Genomic DNA, 11,172 nt, shown 5'->3' with positions numbered 1-11,172 from the left:
ATTATGATATATACTTAGCATTGAAAATTAATATTTCCATGAAATAAATAAATTCCAGTTAATTATAAGAATTATATTTATTTATCAAGGATCAAATTTGTAACAACCCGTTATTTTCAGTTAACCATTAGTCAACAAAAGTCAAACAGGTCAAATAAAGGCCAAACTTATTTCTTTAATTATCTTAGTATGGTTAGATTAATGAGTTATAGGTGTATAAACCTTGTATTCAAAGGTGTTGTGTGTTTCGGAAGGAAAACACTTGGAACCGAGAACCCTGTCCGAACCGCAAACCCTCGCTTGGGCCGCAAACGAGGTTCGCAGCCGTAAACCTCGGTTCACAGCCGAGAACTCACTCCTCGGACCGCAAACCCCTTCGGTCAACTCTTATCTTCGGTCAAACCATATCATCTTGGGTAGTGTTCACAGCCTTATCCTTCCTCGATTAGAGTGCAACCGCAAACCCTTAGTCGGTTTGAGTTTACGGCCGAGAACCGTTTACAGCCGCAAACTCACACCTATATATACATGATATCCAAAATATTTCCTCATTCTCTCATAGTTCAGCCGAAAACACACCTTTCACTCTCAAGAACTCCAACCGTGAACACTTTTTCTCTCTCAACTATCATCCTTCATCCTTTGAATCTTCTTAGGATCTTGCTTAGATCTTCAAGTGTTCTTCATTTCATCAAGAACACTCAACCGTAAACCCTTGAATCTCCTTCATTTCATCAAGAACACTCAACCGTAAACCCAAGAACACCAAGATCTTCTTGGGCCGTGAACTCTTGGAGCTAGTCGTAAACTCATAGCAGCCTTCCATTTTGCTTCTAACACTTTTATTTGTAAGTTAAACTTACAAATTAGTCCAATTCCTTATCATTCTTATGTTTATATACACTAATTATATACATATATATATATATATATATATATATATATATATATATATATTACATAAAATGCTAATTAGGACTCAATTTTGTTACGGGAGCTAACTTGTGGAAATAACATCCTATATCGAGCCTTCAATCGAATTACCACTTATTAGGTGAGTTCATACTCCCATATTTTTCCAAGCTTTTTCAATGTTTTTAGGGAGGGAATAGAAGTAAAACACAATAAATTGTGTTTTAAAATATAATTTACTTATTATGTTTTTCTTACCATTATTATGTATGAAAACATGAAACTTGTTAAAATCATGGAAATAAACTTATAAAACTGTAATATGTATAGTTTATGGATCATATGAACTATTTTACAAAGTCCAGGTTAAAACATGGAAATAAAATTATAAACTATAATAAGTATAGTTTATGGAATAAATGGATCTTTTTACAAACTTACTTGTTAATTATAAAAAGGTTTTCACATTATTACTTGTAAATTCATTGAAGCTAATTGTGAGACACGTCTTCGTGTACTTACCTAAGTACCAAAGGAAGTCTAGTCTTAAGAACCAGAGTTTCCTGAAGGGAGCGCGTGAGTTTGTGTATAAATCTATACGAGATTGACAATCCCGCACCCTGACTGTTAGCTACAGTTTGATCGGCAGGTTTGCGGGTGACAAACGTCATTTTTTTATATTGACAAACGATTCATGTCATATCAGGTTATCCATCATATTAGTATGGTTATAAGAACTCACAAGAAGAAAACAACGATATATTTACGTAGTAATATACTTTTCCTAATCAGTCTCAAGGGATATTAACTATATGATTACTCAGTATATACAATAGGGTTAGATAAAATTGAAGTCCGGTAGACAGTGGAATGTGTGATTTTCGCCTTACTTCATGTTCCTTGTTTGGTTATGGGCTTAGGGCAGATTCACCCATTCAACTGTCTGTTCGATGTCGGTTATATACAACTCGTATGTATTAAGTGATCATAGGAGGGTAATATCGTAACATCAAGTTTTTAAGGCAAACACATCTTCAGCTAGTTTTTCTCATGAATAAAACTAGGTATCAGTAAACTAAGGTGTTGTTTCTTTTTTCTGAGATAAAATGTCTGCAGTCTGCGGACCACATCTGTAGACCTCTGCAGTGGAAGAGGTGGACCAAACGTCTGCAGTCTCAGGGGATATTAACTATATGATTACTCAGTATATACAATAGGGTTAGATAAAACTGAAGTCCGGTAGACAGTGGAATGTGTGATTTTCGCCTTACTTCCTGTTCCTTGTTTGGTTTTGGGCTTAGGGCAGATTCACCCATTCAACTGTCTGTTCGATCTCGGTTATATACAACTCGTATGTATTAAGTGATCATAGGAGGGTAATATCGTAACATCAAGTTTTTAAGGCAAACACATCTTCAGCTAGTTTTTCTCATGAATAAAACTAGGTATCAGTAAACTAAGGTGCTGTTTGTTTTTTCTGAGACAAAATGTATGCAGTCTACGGACCACATCTGTAGACCTCTGCAGTAGAAGAGGTGGACCAAACGTCTGCAGTCTGAAAAAAGAAGACTGTTTGTTTTTTTAACATCTGCGGGCTACTAAAATAAACTGAAATCTAAATAACCTGATTTTTTTAAACTTCAAAGTGATTTTTTAATATTTTTATGACTTTGTTATAAATAATTAACGAATCTAGATCAACTTTTATGTATTATTGTATAAAAAATAAAAATAAAAATGGTATGAATTAACGTATATATTTGATAAAAACCAACAACTCAGGTTGCAAAGTTATAACTAAACATTATAATTAGTGATCAAAGAATTTGATACATAAATTGATGGAAATAAACTTCGATTTTTTCAATTAAATCCATTAAAAACGTACCATAAATATTTTCTCGAGAAATTGACAATACTGTATTAAATAATGTTTTACAAAATTTGGCAAAAAAAATATAAGAATATATTATGATTTTTTTCATATTTATATAAACAACTTCAACGACTATTATTGTAATAAATCTTTATTTATAAATTTGTCAAAAATATCATGTTTGTATCGTCGAACGTTTTTTTTAAGTTTTGTAATTTTTTTTTCAAATTGTTTATCATTAATAAAGTTGGAAAAAATATAAATTAAAAAAAAAACTTAAAACAAATAAAGATATATATGTTTTTTTGGCTAGAAGATGTCTGAAGATGTTAGACGACTCTGGTCCACATCTGCGCCAAGAAGAGGGCGCGCAGACATTTTTAGGTCTGCAGTCTTCAAAAAAACAAACAGTCTGCGAAGGCTAATGTCTGCGCGTGGTCTGCGTGGCGCAGACAGAAGACGTCACGCAGATCTGCAGACAAAAAACAAAAACTACCTAAGTATGGTTATTATACTTATGCTTTTCAGTCTTAGAACGATTAAAACTACAAATCATTTTTATAGAAAATATAAAAATTTCTATGATAAACATCATTATTTTAAAGGTAAACAGCTTTCGATTTAACTTTCTGAAAACAATAACAATTTATTACTGAAAACAATGCTTTATAATAAATTAAGTGGAATTAGGAACATATTTGCAAAAGGTTCAACACTTATTTATAAACTAGTATAACATAAAGGACCTTTAATGGTTAATTCTATAATTCCTTAATTTATACATCAAAGTTATATATAAATAATATCCGATAGGCAGTGGAATGTGTGACTTCCGCCTTACTTCCTGTTCCTTGTTTGGTTGTGGGCTTAAGGTAGATTCACACCTTCAACTGTCTGTTCGATATTAGGTTATATATAGTTAGTATAAACTAAGTGATTATAGAAGGAACTATTGTGGTTACCATTCTACTAGAGAATCATTAAGGTTAATTTTGTGTTTACTTGGTGAATACATTAGGATTATATATAATAAAGATCCGGTAGACAGTGGAATGTGTGACTTCCGCCTTACTTCATGTTCCTTGTTTGGTTGTGGGCTTAGGGCAGATTCACACATTCAACTGTCTAATCGATCTGTATTATATATAATTTGTATTCACTAAATGATCACAGAAGGAATAACTACAGCCATATTACTTCTTAAGAAAATATAGGATTTTCTGGAGGAACAGACGAACTTTTCCAAAGAACTAAGAGTATACTTTTTATAACAAAAATACTTATGAACTCACCAACTTTAATGTTGACACTTTTTCAAACCACTTGTATTCTCAGGATCGTTAGTAGACAGGTACTCTCTCTCAGGTGTTGCGAAGACGGAGCGTTACGTCTTATCTTTTGTTATAATGTAAATCATGAAATGTTTTGAACATAATGTAAACTTTATATTATTAATACAATGGTTGCTGTTACTTTGATTACTATGATGCGTGTGTTATGATACTTAACATGACGTCCTCTGCCCCCGAACGTTTCCGCCGTTCCGGTTTGGGGGTGTGACAAAATTCTTATAAATAATATATTTGCATCACGTTGTTGTTAGTGTGACCCTTTAGGATCATATATTATCTAGGAATATCATTCTATAATGACTCTTAGGCATATAGATCTTTCAATATCCCACTTGCAAAAGACTCATCATAGATTAATATAGACAGTGCTAAACATCTTGCAACATTTCACTTCCCCCAGTAATATATGACTTAGTGTCATTATATCAACATCCAATTCTCAAAATCTCTAAGCTTCAATTTATATATTAAGGTAAGTTTATCAGTTATCACTTTGTTACAGACATCCTGTTGAACATGAGACTTGGATCGCATCGATCTCATTTGGAGTTCAACTTTGGATAACGCGTGTTAGATGTCTAACTCTCAACACATAAGAGGAACAAATCATATCTTGACTACATAAGCCTCTTGCATAGTTCACAGCATAAGGATCAACATCTGACCATGTCAAATCACAACATTCCTTACACTTAAGTCCCACTATGTATCTCAAGTGTTAAGGATACAAAAATGATACCTTTTAATCAAGTATCACTCATAACTGTGATTTATTGATCTTGATGCGGGTGTGTTCTGTACTAATTCTCTAACAAATACCTATGAAACTTGGTTACAACCACTTTCCTACTCTCATCTAGTGAGAGTCAACCAATCCAATTCATATTAAGCTTACTTCATGATTTCTCCCATAATTATAACCGACTATGAACATTTAGAATAACAAGATTATTCATGGATTAAACATGTTAATATAGAACACAAAAAGTATTGAAAGTGCAAGACTTAGTGCGCAGACAAGGTTTGAAAACTCAAAATTAACTTAAGATTATTGTCTGCTTCTAAACTTTAGAGTCCAATCAAGTTTGGTAAACCAATCAAGACTTGAAGATGATATTCAACAAAGTATTCAACAATAAATTCAAGAGAGATAAAGTGAGTATGAACAACGTAAAGATAACTTAAGAACAATAAAAATAAGAGAGTTGACTTGTAAGAAAATTAGTAAGTGATGTGAAAGATAATACTTCTTCAACATGGTTGTATTTAATGAAAAACTCATCTCCTTAAATAGATAAGGAGAGACAAAGGATAACGCATCATGCCTTGCATGGAATGGGTAAAACAGATAACCCAACAAATTTGACACTCAATATATTCTCGAGATTATCCTAGGTACTTTTCCATAAAACACGAGCTAAAGGACAAGATACATTTAATGCTAGTACATATACAAAATGACACAGAAAACAATGAGTGTCTCGGATGAGTCTTCATCTCGGAATAAGCTTGACATCGGAATCCTTCACATCTCGGAATGCACTTCGACCTCGGTTCTGGTTTGGCTTCGGATTGCTAGAGGTTCACTTTCATGTATCAAAAATCTCCCCCTAAGCCGAACCAGGCATCAAATCAATCCAGAACTCAACTAGCCTATCGGGAGGCACTCCAGGTAACCCCTCGGGAAAAACGTCGGGAAAGTCCCTTACAATGGGTACCCTGCTCAACTCTGTCATGCCCTCAACCCGTGTCTCTGAAACATAAGCCAGAAACCTGGAACAACCCTGATGAAGAAACCTCCTAGCCCTCGCAACTGAACAGAGAGTTGGCCCATGCGAAGCTCTCTCACTAGGAATAACCAGTTCTCCCCCACTTGGGGTTCGAACTGTCACCAACTGCCGCTCACAATCAATCACGACTCTATTGGGCCCCAACCAGTCCATCCCCATGATCACCTTCAATCCCATCAAGGGAATCAGTACCAAGTGGATCAGAAACCTCTCACTGAACATGTTTAGAACACATCCTCAGAATACCCTCGCAACGCTCACAGTACGATCATCTGTAATATCCATCTCCAGATGGGAACCCAAAGTCCCTGGAGCGTCTCGAAACTTCTTGTTGAGCGTAAGAGATACAAAGGATCGGGTATCCCCCGAATCAAATAGAACATGAGCCGACGACCCATTGAACAAGAAGGTCCCTATACAAGATTATAACAAACATAAGCATAACATGAAAACAATAAAGACAGAGATAAGTCACGTACCAGTAACGACATCCGGCACTGCTCGGACCTCATCAGTGGTCAACTGAAATGCTATACTCTTCACCGTAGGAGCCTCCACCTTTCCCTGACAGCCATCGATAATCCTCAAGGTGGTTGGCACAGGCGCCGCCACTGCCCCACCAGACAACCTCAGACAATCGGCCTTTTTATGGCCGGTCTGGTTGCAGTGGAAACAAATCAAGCCCTTCTCGGGGAAATCCCTGCTCATGTGGCCCGATTGGTCACAATCGTAACATACCGACCCTGCAACCCGACAGGCCCCACTGTGCAGCTTGCCGCACTTGGCACAATGGCCCTGACCCTGCTGGCCTCTGCTGTAAGTATCAGAGGTCTTGGGCTTCTTAGCCTGCCACACTACTGTCTGAACCTGCTCCGGCTTCCACTTCGTCTGGATCTGTAACTCGATTTCCCACTCACGGACCTTCTCAATCATGTCATTCAGGGTCTTGCACCATGAAAAGCTCACAAAATCCCGGATATCATCCCTCAACATAGCATGATATCTCATCTTCCCCATCTCCTCATCCGCAGCGTACTGCGGAACCAACAATGCCCTCTCCCTGAACTTATCGGTAATCTCTGCCACAGTCTTCGTAGTCTAGTGAAGGTCCTGGAACTCCCTTACCAGCTGCTACACCTCAATGGCCGGTGCAAACTCCCGATCAAACCTCCTCACAAAATCCTCCCATGTCATCACTGTCACACCCACCGTCCCAACCTTACAGGTAACCTCCTCCCACCAGTCCCGTGCTCGGTCCCTCAGCAATACAGGACGCGAATCCCACCTTTGCCGCCTTAGGGCAAAAACTCGTGCGCTAAGCATTCTCCATGTCAGCGATCCAAATGTGACTAGTGATGGGGTCCTTAGCCCTAATGAACTCAGGCGCTCCGTATGCCTTGAACTCCCGGAATGAGGGAGTTTGAGTCCTAATTTGACCTGCAACGATCTCGGCTCAAAAGGACCTAATCCGATCCTCCATAATCTCTATGATCCCCTCCTTGACGGTACCGAAAATCACCGGGGTAGCGTCAAGGATGCCGCGAGTAACCTCGACTGCAATAAGCTCGCACAACCTTTCATCAATCGGCTCTGAACCGAAACCTGAACCCGATCCCGAACGTGAACCTCCTCGTGTAGCCATTACCATCCTGAAACTGAAAATACAACATAGAAAACAATGGATAAGGAAGTTCGAAGGGATTCCTCCTCACCGGACTCCTTAGAGTTCCCAGGTCTGCCCTTGTCTCGGGTACAGGTCCTGTGCTTTCAGTAGTATGGGCCCAATACTACCTTTCACACCTACCTATATCTTCCCCAAGGTCATACCTGATACCCCTAATTCACCCAACCATACTCAAAACATGACCCACAAAACACATCACATATGCATATCCTAGACTCTTATAGGATTTCTCAATCCTCACAGAACCAGAAACCTCAATCAACACTGCAGGTTTCCTTATGCATGCAAGTTATACATAAATAAAATCACATAGACTGTCAAATAAAGTTTCTACCCTAAGTCCACAACCAAACAAGGACCAGGAAATGAGGCAGAATCCATCATTCTAGGGCTATGCAATCCTAAGCATATATAACTTTGAAAGCATACACTTCGCAAATAACAGAGTCAACATTGATTCCAAGAAATATATAGCATTGAATTTCCTAGGCTACAAGGCATCACACAAATCATGCAATTTTATCACATAATTCATGAAGGTATCCTTAGCCCTATTCTAGCATGCACTTCACATATTAACATACTAGTTGCAATTCATAAACATGGTTTAATTTTGGGATACACTTACTTGAGCTCGGTCGATCGCACGCATTGCATTCTCCCTCGTTAATTAAGAAAACCGTTTTCAGAAAAACTTGACTTTTGTTCTTTGGAAAAGGTTACCATTTCCTCAGTTTGAGTTCTGACACGCCTGAGGGTGTGCCTAAATCCCTCAAACCAAGGCTCTGATACCAACTTGTAACAACCCAAAAACCAGATAAAATTTTTCATTTTTAAAATAGCAATTACAATCATAATTTGTTTCCAAAAACCCATTACATCATATCAGAGTATCAATATCAATAAATGTGGAAAATGTTGGAGAGAGTGAATGCTGCGCCATCAAGCCGAGCCCTTCCCGTTAGTACCAGAAGTATCTAAAAACACCCAAATAAACTGTAATCAAAAGCTTAGTGAGTTCCCAAAATATCACATAACGTACAACCACAGAATACCATGCGAGATATATATAATTGCCATGTGCTACCCCCATGGTCTTTACCTGGAATGCCATGGGCTACCCCCATGGTCTGATATCCAAGTGCCATGGGCTACCCCCATGGTCTTCATACAAGTGCCACGGGCTACCCCCAGGGTCTTCAGACAATTAAATACGTAAACAACTGTCAATATACATATCAGGTAATGGGTCGGCATTGGTGCCTTTGGCCCCTGGATATAGTGAAAAGATTCACCTCAGACTGCTGATAAGCTCGGCTACAGGTCCAGAAATCTCACACTGAAAATATAAAATTTACCCAAATTAGAATTATGATACAAACCCACTCATGGGCCCAAAATCCCTAAGTCCAAGTTCTTCAAATAAGGCCCAAAGGTCTTTCTCCTTTAATGGGCCCCAACTACCCTTGGTCCAAAATCAATAACGGGTCATAAGGCCCAAAAGGCCCAACCTTGCCACCTAAGGCCTATTTCATGACACACAAGGCCCACAAAGGAAACTGGCCCCACCTATCCTAAACGGGCCATGACCCAACACTAGATAAGGCCCAAGAGTCCCAAAACCCCAAATCTTGCCCCATCTGCCCAGAGGACGTACGCACAACGTACACCATCAATACACTTAGCATACTCGGTCTTAAAGCAGTACGCACAGTGTACATGTCACACCCCCAAACCAGAACGACGGAAACGTTCGGGGGCGGAGGACGTCATGTTCAGTATCATAACAATGCACAATAGTAAAACAAGCAACAACATCATCCATTGCATTAATAATATAGTTAATACAAGTGTGTTTTGAATGTACTTTTAAGACACTAAAAATATGTGTATCAAAAATAAAAGACGAGTCTTGAACATGCTCCGTCTTCTCAAAACCTGGTCCAGTGTACCTGTCTACTGGTGACCGGAGAATACAAATTATTTTGAAAGAGTATATCAGCGTTTAAGTTGGTGAGTTCATAAGTATTTTTGTGTCAAATGATTTCATTAGTTTGATGAAAATGTTTGTATGTGTTTTGATGTAAAAGTTTGTAAGTGTTTTGATGTAAATGTTTGTATACTTCCTAGAAAATCCTATATTTTCTACTAACATGGAAAGTAGTCTTCTACCAAGACCTGACTGTTTTATATGTTTGTTCTTTTGTAAAAATGAATGTTCTCCCAAGTATATGACTATCATTACTAGAAAATAGTTTACATTACCTTTTATGTGAGAAGATCACTATATGAATGTAATGGGAAAAATGAAGATGTACAGTAGTATTGTATAAAATAACTACTGAAGTACTAACTACCTTAAAACCAACTTGTTTAATTAAGGTAAAATGTGATGAGGTTATAACCATGCTTGATTGACTAGTATAAAACACGATGTTCCAAAGACATTGAAATGGTATGACGTTCGTCACCCGTAGACCTGCAGGTCCCACTGTAGCTAGCAGCAAGGTGTAGGATGGTCAATCCCATATAGATCTATACACAAACTCACACTCTCCCTCCAGGAGACGCTGGTTACAAAACGTGACACGGCAGTATATTGCTATGCCATGAAGTAGTGGCTCACATTAATGTTATCTTGGTCTTGTTATAGTATGTATGTTTCCTTTCTGTTCTTGTTATAGTATGTATGTTTCCTTTCTGTTCTTGTTATAGTATGTTCCTTTCTGTTCCAGTTATAGTATGTTCCTTCCTGTTCTAGTTATAGTATGTTCCTTCCTGTTCTAGTTATAGTATGTTTGAACTGACTCATGTATGAACTAAATCCTGTAAGAACTGACTCATGTAGTTTCACTGTTCTAGAAGTAGTAAGTAGTAATCCTCTAAACTATACCTATTATAGTTTACTAGTATGATTGTTTGACTGATACTGATGTATAGAAAAAACTCAGTTACTCACCAAGCAACTAAGTTAAGAATGAACCTTAAAAATGGGTTTAATATCCACATATGTATTTAATAAGTATAACTATGATTTAACCGACATTCGGACTAGTGATCCTACCCCGAGCCTACAACCAAACAAGGAACGGGATTCAAGGTATCTAGCAATAGTCCTAAGTCTGTTAAAGCATACTTATACGTAAATAGATAGACGGGTATGATTTGATATAAAAGAAGTTTATAAAAGCTTTAAAAGATTTTTGACAAGTTTTGAATATAAGAAATCCTTTTGGATGTTGTTTTCACATGTAAATGGTTAACACAATTTCATTGTGTTCTACTTGTATTCCCCCCTTAAAAGTATTTAAAAAGCATTTAAAAGTGTAGTTGTAGGGGTATGAACTCACCTGTAGTGAGTGATTCGAATGAAAGATCGATATAGGATGCTAAGTATGCCAAGTGAAGTCTCGAGCACAAACGGATCCTATTAAGCATATAATGACACATATATGTATACAATTAGTGTATATAACAACTAACATGTAAGGGAAACAACCTTAGGTACTAGGAAACACTTGCAATGAAGTGTTACAATCACATATGATTGATTGAAGG

The sequence above is a fragment of the Lactuca virosa genome, chromosome 7 (genome assembly GCF_052849685.1).
Source record: "Lactuca virosa cultivar CGN04683 chromosome 7, Lactuca_virosa_CGN04683_v6, whole genome shotgun sequence".
NCBI classification, from domain to species: Eukaryota; Viridiplantae; Streptophyta; class Magnoliopsida; order Asterales; family Asteraceae; genus Lactuca; species Lactuca virosa.
Note: the sequence above shows the minus strand (reverse complement) of the source record.